At 36.7% G+C, this 13,211-nt stretch overlaps 1 long non-coding RNA gene across 1 annotated transcript; it reads left to right on the forward strand.

The window, feature by feature from the left end:
* Positions 1-179: 179 nt before the first annotated feature.
* LOC112953009 lies at positions 180-1,746 on the forward strand. Its single transcript, XR_003250496.1, has 2 exons — positions 180-286; positions 1,279-1,746. It is a non-coding gene; the product is annotated as an uncharacterized LOC112953009 (long non-coding RNA).
* Positions 1,747-13,211: the final 11,465 nt, after the last annotated feature.

Raw genomic sequence — 13,211 nt, forward strand, 5'->3', positions numbered from 1 at the left:
TTTTCTTGTTTCTCAGCTATCTGATTAAAGTTTACTTTAGAGAATTCCTGACATGGTCTAGTTAAAAAGATAAAACTGTTTTAAAGTATCATAGCTGATATAAACTTAAATTAAGAAATTCAGTAAGCTGCATTTATGAGTGACTGACTGCTCCTTCTTGTTTTAGGCTATGCATTCAGCCTCTGCCAGGTTGCTGACTTGCAGGAAGTCYAGGTGCCAGATTTTTCTCAAATAGATTCCTGAGTCCTTGCAGAGCAAGCCACCTGTCTGCAGCCCTAATTCCAATGTAGGTAACTAATCCCATGTGCACCCTGTACATGCAACTGAAATGCTGCAATAGTAAATAGACATGTGGAAACATTGATTTTTCTCCATATTTGAAATAGATAATTAAGCTCTGTATGCAAACTGTCTTAATTGTTAGATGTACACATACATTTCACTACTGAAGGTATAATCAGGTATATATGTAGATGTCCTGAGAAATTTGTGATATATAGCTAATATAAGCATGTTACTTCAAAATATGGTGTGCTGGACATAATTAATAGCATTTATTTCCCTAGGGTTAAAAATAGAAGACAAAGCTGAGTGTAGTGAACACCTCTTATAGTACTGAGTTCTCTATTTTAGAGAAATAACAAGTATTGTCTTTCCTGTGCACCTGATCTGTGCTGCAGACCTGGCTGTATCCATTCACTTACGTTATAGCCATATGTCCTGCATAAGCAAAGAATACCCCTGCAGGATAGCCAAGGTAGAGTTTTGAGAACTCTTCTTTCAAAGTCTAAAGAAATCGGTGTATTGCTCAAGTGGTAGGCACATATCAGTCAAGAAATAGAGGGAGCTGCAAATTAAGATAGCTTTATCTAATATTATTTCTTAATAGGGTCTTTAACCATGCTGTCTAAAGATGAGGTAAGAGAAGTTACTTGACTGAAGTAAAAGCACTAAAAAAATTTAGCATATATGAAGTTGAATTTATAAATCAAGTTTYGGACAACTAGGTGAACTGCACATGCATCCTGCTTGAGCAGTGCCTTCTGTATGCTTGTACCTAAAACTCAGCACATTCTTTTATTACTTGATGTAGTCTTAGTTTGGATGTAGGTTTTTTTTGCTCCCTGAATGTGTTCCTCTTCACATCTTATTGGGGTATCCAGTTCACTCTTGCAATGGAACCAGAGATGCCTCTAAGTAGCAGTATGAGCTATATGTTCCTGTGCCTTTGGAGAGGGCCTCATAGCCTGAAGTAGTATGCTTCCTTTCTTGTTTCAGGACATGAATGACTGCAGAAACTAGAGGGGAATGTTTTCTTCTGTATGTCTGCCCAGTGCTATGGGGAACTGGAGAGATGGTATATGGTGGACTACTTCATTGTTGCTAGAAGCTAATTTAACTGTTAATGTAAAGTTTGTTCTGAACATAATTACATATTGGCAAGTACAAATTCCTTCTAATTGTATTTCATGAGACTACTTAATCTTCACAAGGACACTGAGTCTGTTCAATGTCATTAGCAGTGACTCATCATGAGGAATAAAATAAAACTGCATTTCTGGTGGTGTCTGAGGAAGTAAATAGGTCTTGAAAGGTACACAGTTAAAATCAATCTCTTTTTCTGGGCACTTGAAAAAAAGATTATTTCACTTTGACACCATATATGGAAATAATTTATGATAAAGCTTATTTTTGTTTTGATATTAGAACAGTAGGCATATTCCTATAGTACTTAATTGCTTTTCCTGCTGTTTTATTTATTTTTGTAGACATGAGGATATGTGCATAAGAGAAAATAAAGAACTTGATTTGCAGCAAATATAGTAGGTTTCATAAATCAGTTGACTATTTTATATTCCCAAGAGTTCTAATCACTTGGATGATGATACCATGAAGACTTCATATAGTTTAAAATGATTTTTCTAGATTTATTGGTTGTTTAAGTATTCACTAATTGCTCAGCTCTGAGATGCACTTTTTGAGTATATATTGTAGACTTAGAAAAAAATATATGCTGTTGTATGAGAAAGATGCCCTGTTAAACCTCCATTGAGTGTTGTAGTTAGAAAAGTKATTCTAAATTGAGGCAAAAGATAAATTGAAGTCAAAAGTTCAGGTTTTGGCTAACTCAAAATTCTGAGGTAGTTCAAGAATACAAGTGTGTTGTACTAAGTTGCAATGCTTCTCTGAATGGAAAAATGAAAAATACGTAGTGCTTCCATAGAGAGTTTGGAGAAGTGTTGGGTAAGTATGGCAGCTATATGATGTTTTCTGGAAGACCTTATAGCAGCTGAAAAGTAATGTATTAACTGGTACACTCACATTAATTCATTAGATACATGTTTGTGACTCAAGTTTAACACCTCCAATAAAAAAAATTGTAAGTAAAAATCATACTTAATATTTCTGCTATTTGGAATATTTGTAATTACAACTGAGTCACTAACTTGAAAGTTCATTTCACTGAAAGAAACTATGGAAAGATTTTTGCCTTTATAGTGTATATTCAGTATTGATCTGTTTGGTGATTACAGATTTTATTCCATCCACCATCTACAGTACTTGACTAGTTTAGCTCCAATTTAGAGGCACATGAAGTAACTCTAGAATCTTCCCAGACAGTTCTGTACAAGAATATGATGGAAAGCTAAATGGCAGCCTTATGCAGTGAGTTAAATGAGATGAAAACAATATTCCCACTTTAATTTGACAAGCCATGTGACTGGTGAGGAAGTTCTAAAGATTGAGCCAATACTGTGTGCAGAGCTGAGATGTTTACAAGAGTTTTGCAAAATTATTCACAGCCTTGGAAGACAAAACCCTGGTTTGGAGTCATGTAGCTTGAGGCACTTGTGAAACAGTATTGCAAATCATTGTAACTATATTTTTTGTCTATTGACTTTCATGAAGGCCATAGGTRTATAGGAATTAACATATTTTGATGGAATGGTATTTAGGTCAATAGAATCAAACATATACTTTCATGTTCCAGATATAGCCACATGAAATTTCATGAAGATTTTAAAGCGAACAAAGAAAAAGTAGTGATGGCACGAGTAGCTATGATTGTGTATGCCCTACTTTGAAATATATTTGCTACTTGGACACGGGCCTGTAAGAAGCTGCAGAATGGATATTTTGTTTCCTGTTTCAGTGATGCTTTTTTGCCTCAATTTCCTTTATGAAGCACTAATTAGAATGTTAGCACATGGCTTGCTCTTTGAAYGCAGAAAACATAACACTTAGCACTGGGGATTTAAGATCTTAATTCAGTTCTCTGGTATATATGTTTTGGAATAAACTCTCTAATGACATGATCGTGCTTGTGCTTTCTTTCTCCTGTCTCTCTTTGAGAAGGCCTCAACCTCATTCACTGCATAGACAGTTTGGACAGGATGAGTCAGACCTGCTCAGTAAACAAACAGAATATTAGATTTTTTTCTTTCCTGTGCTAAAAAGAAAGTGGTATCACCAACATCTAAACGCATCTTTCTGACTTTGTGGGAATGTTTTTCAAGAGGGTCTTGAACTTGGTATAATGGACTGCTTGCTGTAAAACATTCAGTATGTTTAAAAAAGTCCACTGCCTCAGACTGATAAATACAATAGATAAGTCATGAGTCATACAGACTGTTAATTAAAAAATAAGAGAATSCAGAGACAATTGCCTTGGTATGAGAATAAAAAAATCAGGCTAAAATCTAGAAGGTAGGGTTGAAATGTTTGGAAAAATGACAGAAGAATACCTATTGTGTTCATAGATGTTTTGATTGAAAACAAGGTGAAAACATTTAGTATAATCTAAACATTTGTATATACTTATGTACCATATTTATCACTTGAAGTGCTTGAGTCTCTTTGGTATTCTTTTGCAGTGGCATATGGAGTGATAAATGTGTCAGTTTGTCAATTCTGCCCTTTATGTTCTAATTAAAGGAGAATCAGCCCACTTTCATGACTGGTTCCCAGAAGGAGGGATGATGAAATTTTTGAAAGTGAGTTGGAAGCTTCTCTCACTCTCCTACACAAGACTGTAGAGAACAGAATCTCTTCCATAAGTTTCTGTAGAGGTAGGAATCTTGTAATGAGAGAATCTTGGTAGCAAAATATCACAGTTTACTTATGAGAGTAAACAATGAAAGAATTCTTATGCTTTCCTATTAATGGTTGTATTTTGGATAAGCAAAATTCAGAGCCTGTTGTGGATACATTTGGCAGCTGAATAGTCCTTCCAATTGAAATAATTCTCTACTTTTGTTCCAGGATTTTAGCATATGGAAGCGGTAAATTATATTGAGATTCCTCAATTAAGTCCTTATTACTGCAGTTTATTCAGTCACAGCATCATAGATATTTACATATTCTTGACCACCCATCCTGAAGGTTTGGTCTTGCTGTTTATTGTAGAGGCTTATCATGGTTGAAGCTGGCACTTTGTATGAAATTACCTGTTAAGGTAAGGGACCCAAACCTATGTCTTGAGTAAAGACATAGGAGCTACAATAGGGAGATGATTACTGCTTTTAACTTCTACTATTTCTCCTTCCAAAACTTGGGAGATGAGAAGAGAGTTCATTTTTAAGATATAACTTGTCTGGTTATTTCAGGTCACCAGAGCCCTGGAGGAGGCAATTTTTGTGTAAGGTGCTGTTTTTTAATTGTGATGAATTACAACTGTCAAAACACTGATTAATAGAGAAGAATCTTTTCAGTTTTTTGGTTGAAATTTCCTGTTTTTTCTTCCCCAGCCCCCAAATACAATAGGTTCGGTAAAGTACCTGTTGCAGCAAGGGGATTGTAGGGAAAATTAATACAGTACAATGAACAGATAATCACAAGGAACAGTATTTGAGGTCTCCATGGCAATGAATAGCAGGAAAGAAAGGAAAGCACCTTGCTGAGAACAGGATTTAAGCGCTCTGCATGTCAGACTAGACTAGTGCTTTTTATTGTGGAAATGGAGAAAAATCTACTGAAATAGGTCAGTGGGCTTTGTAAAGATGTGGTTTAAGTGATTAAAGGTTTTCAGTATGAGTATGAGACCTCTCATGGGAGTATGATCCATAAGCTGTAGATATGGATAGCATGAAAGGACTTCACTTGCACACTGGTGACTTATATGTAGAGGGAAGCTTGTGCTGCAGATGTTASCCTCCAACAACCGTAATACAGGACCACATAGTCAATTGAGTGTAATGAGTAATGCTTGTGCCCAACCATGATTAGTGCTTTCAAGCATTTTTTTTAACTTTAAGCACTTATCTCTTACTGGATGATAAATGACAGTTGGATCAATGACCTCCAAGCTAACAGTCAGTCATGGATTTTCCAGGTGTGTAGGAATCGGAAATTTGGCTTAATAGGTGTACTTATAATGCTTAATGTCTGTAACTGAAAGGTTCCTAAATATTGTTTTTACTAGATGAGGTTCTTGCAATTCAGTCTCAAGTGGCATGCAGTGTGGGAGGGAAATGAGTGAAGCAGTGTGGAACAATTGTGACTGGCACAAAAAAAAAAGATTAAATGTCAGTGGAGCTCCCAAGATTCAGAATTTCTCTTGTGAGGTTTCAGTGCATCTTTTAAGAAGTACAGTTGAGTTTTCAAACTTAAATTGTCTAGTACTCATATTTGCTAAGAAAAGATTACAAATTAAAAGTTAACCAAGACTGTTTGGGGCAAGAGCTTTCCTTTGAAAAATGGGAGGTATGAAGTAATGAGTTGATGTGTTGTATTTAAGCATGGAGAACTTCTAAGACAAACTAAAAGCTCTAGATAACCTACTTTTCCCATGTTRGAGCTAAGCATGGCTTTGCCATCTGTCAGTCCTTCCCACAAATAATCAAATTGAGAAGTCTGTTGTGACAGCCTTAGTTTCTGCTTCTTTCCATATGTTTATTGCATGAAACCACACATTTAAAAGATTTCCAAGGTGACTGTGGCTGAATTACAGGGAATGCTTCTAGTAAGCAGGAATATATTTTCTTCCTCACTTGGAAAGAGCATGGGATAGGTGTTCATACAGAAGTCACCATGAATTGGGAGCACTGCTCCTACCCCGTGATACTTTGGACGTAGTTTATTGACCCTGTTTCCATCTTTGAAAAGAATATGCTCTTAGTGGCATTATCTCGATCTAGCAATTTTATTGTAATGGGTTTGTTTGAACAGGCCTTAACAGTCCACAAACAACTGTGACAGATAAGACTTGGCTTTGGCTTGGGGTGTTCTTAAGGTTGGGGGAGACTTTTTTCAAGTATAACACAATCCTTTTGTCTTGTATTTCCTTCATAAGACAATGTATGGCTGTGTTTAGCTTGGAAAGATTCAGAGAAATGGGCTTAATGTTTTTCAGTAAAACATGAACATGTTTTAATTGTGGYTAACTCAAGTCTTCAGATGTGTTCTAGAAATCTCTTTGAATGCTGGTTTATAATTTCTGTTAGGAAGCTCTCAGGGTTTAGGTAAATGGAGACRTAGGTACTAGGTTATATGAATTTAAGAGCTTGCCATTAAATAATATTGAATAAAGCTGATGCATGAATTTTGGCTATATACTAATTTTTCTTTTAAGACTGTGCAGTTTCCCCTGAATTGAAGGAGCATAAATGTCAGGTGTATTTATACCTGTCTCTTCATCTGTTTCCATGTGCACAGTGTTCTTGACCCCAACACCAGTTCTGTGGTTCCTCTCCACTGCTTCCTTCTACTATAGGTACCGTAGCTTGGCCACCTTAAAGCCTGGATTGCTTGGATGTATCCTCCTTTTACAGCAATGTGTCTTGTGAAGCAGCTTCTCATTTTTTTTRTATTACTGGATGCCTGACTGTGCAGTGCTATGGAGTACCCTGCTAGATTGTTGGGGACAGTCATGCACACACAGACAGGATAGTGGGAGCAAAGTGAGTTCAATGTGTCCCACAAAATGGGTTCTGCTTCATGGATGTTGCCACTTGTCACAAAATATGCATCAGTTCTTCCAGTGTTGTCATGACTTACCCAGTTTGCATGTGTAATGTGTTCAGTCTGCCTACGGCTATGTATTTCAGTTCTAGAAATCACAGAAAGAAATGTTAAGCCTTTGTCATGTGGTTTGCCTTGGGTTATGGATCTTAATTTCATAAATCTTATCTTTCAGACCTAGCAGTGGAATTATAGTACAAGGAAACAAGTAAGAGGTTTAAACAAAACCAGGTTGCCCTTCCCATATCCATGAAAGGCTAAACATTTCAACTGCACTCTGCCAAGATGGTTTAAAAAATTCTGTTGCATAATCAAAAATCCAGACTAGATTCCAAAATCTCCTTTTACAATTCACCTCTGAAACTTCTCAGTCTTTTCTGTTCCCCTGTGTATCAGCTGTGTTCATCTGTGGCAGAGCGGAAGCYGCATGAGCAGGGAAGCAGTATTGGCAGTGTGCAATTACCAGTGCACTCACTAGCCTAATCTGGCTTGTGGACCTCAGGCTACAGGCACAGCCCAGAGCAGATAAAACACCTGCTGATCTTTTGTTTACCATCTGTCTTACGCCTAGTTGCAGAATAGGTACCTTTGTGTTGTATTTAGTTGAATATTGTGTTTCTCTTGGCTTTTTTCCTTGTGTGTATGTGTCACTAAAATAGCTGTAATTATGTGAAATGAGAAGTGCCTGTTCCATGGTGCTTCAATAAGAACTGCATCTGGGTCTCAGTTCTGGTGTTATCTTATTCTTTGCCTAACTTGAGTGAATGTTATGTCAAGCAATAGGCAGGAAATAATATATTTCTCCTTTTTTGAAAAAAAAAAACTTCCTTGGTAGTCTCTTTTTGTTTGAAGARTGGACTGCATTACTGTTCATTGCAATTCTTGTTTGAAAAGGTGTTTGCTATTAAGATTTGTTCCGATATTTTTTCTGTGCCTCAGCACTTTATAGCAAGCTTTAAGCTGTTACAGTTTGTACCTAAGAATTTTAAGTAATATAGTTCTAATAGGATGTGTTGTTTCATACTGCTTAAGTACTTGTATAAGAAAATAAGCAATTTCTCTATAAGGGAAAAAGGAAGGTTGATCATGGACCATTTCTGTTATGATATGTGTAATTATAATGCTAAGTATTTAATGCTCCTGCATACAAGTAACCATAGATGAGTCAATGGGTAATAGGTAAATACTTGAGTGAGGAAAGCATTTGTTTTTGTAATTTGTTCATGAAAGTCTAGTCAGGATATGATAGTGTTGGCAAATGCCTATTAAGAAATCTGCTCTTTCTTAAATTGTATCTGATTTTTGAATCCTCGGGCAAACCAGGAAATGTTCTTTTGAATATTATGATATGCAACATCTCTTCTTACACTAACTTGCAGAAATTGTGTAGAGAAAAAGTAAAAATCAAATTAGATTGCTATTGTTAACTTCCTGACATTTATTCTTTAAGTCATTGTTTTGACATAATGAAAGGAAATGGAAGTACCTACTACTTGGATATTTATCATCCAAAGTGCTCTTGGGCTTCAGTCATGCTCTGTCAGAGTAGATAGAGAAGAGATGGGGGAAATGGCTGTAGCACTTTCTGAAATGAGCTATGTATTTGAGTCAGGCTTCTAATAAAGAAATAGTCGTCTTTCTCTTCTCCCCAAACTCCTGGTATGACTATGAGTTTGCCAGATCTCAGGGCTAGATGTTGTCTGAATTTGGCTGTCAGACACCATTTGGTAGTTTGGCTGTCCTGCATCTAAGAGGCAGTTAAACAGACCAAGATGATGTGTCTTCTAGCTGGGCAGGCCAGCAGGTGATTGTGGACAGAATTAGAGGCAGGACTGGTACAAATGGTCTCCTTGGCTATGTGGATTACGAGTAACTGGTTAGGAAATGTCCCAGGTATATGACCAACTTGTAGGGTTTCTTCTGTCTTAGGTTTTTCTGTTTTCTAAGCCTTTTCTTAAGGGAATGCCATGCATGGCCTGAACATACATTCCCTTAGGTTCTCTCAATTCTAAAATGGCTTTGAGGCACTGTCAGGTCTYGGTATCTTGCAGCAAAGCTTTTTCTCTGCTCAGAACTTCATCTGATGTAAATTGTCACGATTTGCATTGAGTCATGCTAGTTGTACTTAAATTGAAAGGACTAATTTTTACCAGTTTTCCTGTGATTTTCCTTARGGTAAAACAAACTATTATGACACTGATGGACTGATGAATAAGTTGAATATGAAAGCTGAAAATACAACTTGGCTTTTGCAGGATAACTGCCATGCTAAAACCTTGTTTTCCCGAGATAGTTTTGCAACAGTTTGTGAAAGTTCCTTACGTTGCTCTTTTTAATCTAATTTACTGTAATTCAGTGGGAGATGCTTTCTGCAATTAAGGCAGTCATGTTTGTGGATCAGGGTAATAGTTTTCCATATCTGTTGAAAATTGAAATCTATTTAATTTGGAATTTGCTATAGAGGAAGGGAAGTCTTGTTATTGAAGACTGAGCTAGAATTCTGTCTGCTGATTAGTGACTGCTCTTGGAAAACTCATTTACTGCCTATAATTGAACTTTCCATTTGTTATTGGGAAGTACAGACTTTTTTCCCTACTTTTTAACCTGATTGGGAATTGGGCCCAGCTTTGTTTTGGAGTGTGTCTAGGATAGAAGATAGTTCCAGCTGAGTTCAAGCCTGCAATGCAGGCAGYCAACTTGAAAAGACCTACTTCAATAGGTAATTTTCTAGAAACATGAGTTGGTAGCCAACTTTTTTGCAATGGACTTTAGAAATGGACATATCAGAATACTGACCAGGTGACTGTTTTCTATATCTGAAAAATGACTTAAAAGTTGTAAATGTTGTCAGGCTTGCAGTAATAGGAAGAACAGGCAAGAAATTGCATCAAGCTGGATTTCGTTGTGGAACAGACAGAAAAATTACAGGTGTTGTCAAATGCTCTGCAGGAATATTGCAGCTTTTGGTCCTGAAGATGTCTACTGGCTAATCTGAATCAATTTGTTCTGGCATATGTTTTGTGACTCCATTGATGACATCTTACCATAATGACTTCAAAATGAAAGCAATGCAACATGTTATCTGTTTCTTCTCTCCTTTTTTTCTAGGTTTAAATACATGTTTAGCTCAGTCCTATTTAGCTCAATAGCAGATACTCTGAGATGACAGACTTTATGTGGTTTTAAGTCTTGGTATTGCCAAGTCTCTCGAGCTAATTTTTGTTGTGTGAAAAAAATCTCTTGTTAATCAGGTCTGTCTCCTGAATTTTTTTACTGAATTGAAAGAAAACACTTTACATTTACAGAGCTACTATATGAAATTGCATGGAAGGATCAAAGCAACCATTTTAACATGTATGAGGAGCTCCATTTAGAAACAGATAAAAGAGGGTACTTAGGCTAATGATTTTGAATTGTTTAGATGGTGTTTTCATATTGAATTTCCTAATTTGAGATGCTTGGATGATCAGTGACATCAGTCTATACTGTGAGTTTATACAATCTCCTTRAACTCTGAGTTTGAGGAATGAGCTGTGACCTTGCGTATTATCATGCTTAACATAAGCACACAACTGGTACAATTCATCATTTGTAAACCTAGTACAAGATAGTGCATGTGGACAGAAGATGAAAGAAAGCAAACTGAAAACYGAGATTAGCCTTATGCTGTTTAGTGCTGGGAGGTGTCTAATAGTGAATAGTTGAAGTGCTTGGAGTTTCCTTTATTATTAAAGATCTTTACCGAAAGCTGATGCAGTAGCATAACCTTCATACTTTTAGTGGCTTATTGCACCTGAGTAAGGCTCAGGTGAGATTCCCCTAGGAAGGGATGTTAGGAAATGTGTGAATGTAGTAGCACTCAAAATAATTTTGTCTCTGATCAATTTTTACTGCAGTCATGTGTAAGAGCAGCTTTTGGATACAGATTACCACCTTGAGAGTACAACACCTGCTGTTAGTTAGGTATCAGCATTACTAATCCTTCTTTATTGTACTGACTCAACTCATGATATTTTGATATTTTTGCTGTATAAGGAAAAGTGTACCTGTAGAGCATGCTCTTTACTATTGCTAATGACTATTTATTCCCCTGGGACTTCCTCTTAGTAAAGCCTGCCATGACTCACTCTTCGTAATTCCATATGAAAGTTTTGTGCTAGATCATCTTTTACTAATGATTGTGAGAAATGTTCAGAATAAATGGAATTTGATCTGTGTGATAGTTAAAATGGAATGCTAAACCAGCTGAAATCTATAGTGAATGGTAATGAGCAGTGATSACAAGCCATGCCTACAAGGAAAACCAGAGTAGTACTGAGCTTGAGTAGTGTAACATTTACTAAAGTCAAATTGCCTTTGGCTAGAGAAAATGCAAGTAACTAACTCTTAAGAGAGTAGTAGGACAATACATGGGTGATATCTTTGGACAATATTTGCTTCCTGTCTTTGCAGTGAGAGTTAAATGTTCATGTATCTTAATTTTCTTTTTCTTGGGTAGGTTGCTTTGCTATGCTATGTTTGGTTTGCATCTGGGAAGTAGCTCCTGTGAAAGGTGTGCAGAATCAGTCAGAACACTGCATGTAATTTCTTCCTAAATTAAACACTGATCACTGCTTAGTGTGCAGATGAACAAAAGTGTGATTTGGATATAGCTAGCCTCTGACAGTATTGCTGTGGTGCAGCACTAATTTGTGGTACCTGTAACATTAATTTGCTTTCAGGTATCTGTGTCTATGATTAATCTTTTAAGAACCAATTAAAGTTAGAAGTCACTGGTGGATAATTAATCTATTAAAAAAATTACCCAAGTTGTTCCTGGCTTTGCTGTCCCTTCTCCACTGGCATTGAGTTCAATTTATTTTTGTGTTTTGTGTGCTCTAAATCTTTGCAAATTCTGTTTGTGTTAATCATTCCATGTTTTATGTATTGAAGTAAAAGTGATCTGAAGGCTCCTTAAACAGTTAAAGTGGCAAAGCATCTCTGGAAAATCATCTGCACTTCCTAGAAGACTGAAGCAGAGATGGGTGAGAGTAGCTTGAGCTTAACTGGATAATCAGTGTCCCCATGTTAGGGCTTTGAGGGATMTTGGATTCATGTGGTTGGTCAGATGGAATCTGCTTCCCTCTGGATCCAGAGGTTCTGTTGGAATGACAGTACAGTTTATTGCTGATACTTCCTCTTGATAATCATACTGGATGTATCAGAGCAGCCCATAGCAGTGTTTGTTTCTTTGTTCCCTTGTTTCTTGTTTCTGGTCAGAAAGCTTAGAGATGATGCTGAAGGTTTTAGGTAAGTGTGCTATGCTGGTTTTGCAAAACAGGCTTAGCTTGGTTGAGAAAATGTACKGATGTCTGATAGGAAAAATACCATTTTTTTAGAAGCAGTTCACTGTTGGTTGTCTTCCCTCATAGCTCCTGATTTTAATGGCAGTTTTATAGAATTAAGATGCCTGTTTTGTGTGTAGAACTTGTCAGTTGGTAATGAAACAGCCATTTAGTTTTCAATGAGTAGTTGGGTTTACCTGAAAAGAAAAAGCAAGAAAGCCATGTTTTATTAACAGATGTGTCACCATGATGGTTAGGGTTTTTTGCTTATTTTAGCAGCAACAGTACTGAAAGGATATTGATTCTGGTGGGAGGGGAACATTCAGGACATGCAACTCTTGCACTTAAATCCATTTTGTATTTGCAGAAGGGACTGAAAGCTTTTCTGAGGCTCCATAGCATTTCTATTGCTAGCATATTCAGCTTGTAGCATCTTATATCCCCAGCATGTTAAGACCATCTGGAGCAGAGCTGTGTGCAAAAGAACAAATCAAAACAAACCCCAACCTCTTCATGCAAATATATTCAGTGAGCCCCTTGTAACAGTTTATCATGTTTCTTAGGACATTGATGCTTATGTAACAATGCAATAAGTTTTCTCTTACAGAATGAAAAATAAGGTAACTAAGCAACAGGAATCATACTGCCCTGAAGAAAATTGCTTTCATGTACTTTAGAATAATAGCACCAATGCCTTTAATTCTTAAAAATGAAAGTTTCTATGTGAGTAAGTGTTGTTTAAGCACTTTGTCATGTTATGGTCGAAGCATCTTAAAAACCTGTCTTTGTAGAGAGGAGCTGTGGTCCAGCTCTAGACTGACATGTGACTCCCAGTTGAGCACCGTCTTTACCAGGGTTCTGCCTTTGTATATTTATCTGCACGTCATCACTGTCGTAAAGCTTTGAAAACTTCAGTTATAGTGTTGA

The sequence above is a fragment of the Nothoprocta perdicaria genome, unplaced genomic scaffold (assembly GCF_003342845.1).
Source record: "Nothoprocta perdicaria isolate Ctin4 unplaced genomic scaffold, notPer1 scaffold_42, whole genome shotgun sequence".
NCBI classification, from domain to species: Eukaryota; Metazoa; Chordata; class Aves; order Tinamiformes; family Tinamidae; genus Nothoprocta; species Nothoprocta perdicaria.